This window comes from Penaeus monodon, chromosome 15, assembly GCF_015228065.2.
Source record: "Penaeus monodon isolate SGIC_2016 chromosome 15, NSTDA_Pmon_1, whole genome shotgun sequence".
Lineage (NCBI taxonomy): Eukaryota > Metazoa > Arthropoda > Malacostraca > Decapoda > Penaeidae > Penaeus > Penaeus monodon.
The window spans coordinates 19,059,824-19,061,364 of record NC_051400.1 but is presented as its reverse complement, the minus strand read 5'-3'; positions in this window follow the sequence as shown (position 1 = coordinate 19,061,364).

Genomic DNA, 1,541 nt, shown 5'->3' with positions numbered 1-1,541 from the left:
CGATTGGAAATGTCCATGAATATTTGTACTAATAGTGTAATACAGGTCTAAAGAATGTATACTGTCTCTGTGTATGTGTGCAACACTAGCATTTTCCATTACAAACCATATTTTTATAGTGCCAACGTTGTCTACAGTTTTCAACTACTAAACTTAAGTAATTGCTGTTTGGGAAGCATTTGAAAATACACATAATTCTCTTCATCTTTGAGATGGATATTGATACATACATGGTGGGTATCTTAGGATTTTGCAAGGTGTAAATATATTTTTTTCAAGTGCACCATCCCACATCCAGTCTTCAGGTTTGTCACAATCTGTGGCACTAAATAAAAACTTGAATAGAAGTAACTATTCTATATATAAGAAGGGATGTAAACCCCAGAGCATAAATACTGTTGATTGTTGAAATAACACCTTTATGAGTGAAAGGTTTATTTTTTTCAGTCTTAAAGATGAAGATACCAGCTTGGAAATCCCACTAGAATCTTAAAGTTTCTCTGCAGAGAAAACTTTTGGCATAAGTTCATATCGTCCTAGTCTTGAAATACATCACCTTTTAAGGCTGACATGACTTCTTGGCTGTTTAGTCCAAACTTATGGAATCTTTAATTTCTGTAATAATCAAGAGCATTTTGGGCTCTTTTCTGGAGACTAATAGCTACTCCACTAGAATGAAATATCAGACAACCAATCATTTTAAAATGTTTTATGCCAAATTTTGTGTAATCATACTAATTTCAAGCTGCTTCAATAGTCTTTGGTGATACAGATTTTGGTACTGTGGGAGATGGGACTGTTACCAAAAACATGCCTTGTCATATGGTATGCTACAAGTTCTTCACCTATGTTATTGTCTTAAGGCACAGTCAGAAAACCTGCTGATATGCTTGTGATATGATCTGCCAATTGATGTTACCCTGTGGGTAATTTCTCAACTTGCTGGTCGCATTGGCCAAATCGAACCATCACCTATCCGATCAATTTCAGCAACAAACATGGCATCTATGGTTGCCCACTCATAAACACTAGAAAAATATAAGGATACGAAAAGCAATATCTGTTTAAAAATCACATTAATTGAAATGGAGAGTCAGAAGCATATTAGATGCTATCAGATTTTTTTGGGTGAAAGACACCAAGTACTGGAAGATATCAACATTCTTCATTCCTTCAGTGGTGACACCATTTCAGTGTGACTTCTATCAAGGAGTTTTTTCATAGAGTCTAGATGTTCTCTTTTGACAGAATTCAACTGGAGACTTTGCCAGCTGACTGGCATGTTGCAAAGCCAAGTTTGTTTTTTTTTTATATGACAGCTCTTCCCCAAAGGTCTGAACCTACTCACAAAGAGTGCTTCATAGTGCCATACACCGTGGCCGGGGACCCCCGCATGTGCCACTCACTGCGGGCGACCAAATCAGAGCGTAAGCTCCAGTTTTATGCCCATTTTATAGCCTTGGGATTATATTGAAGTTTATACTTTTGAGAACCAAACACAATGTTTTGCATGCTCATAAAGCTAAAATGCAGTCTCATAG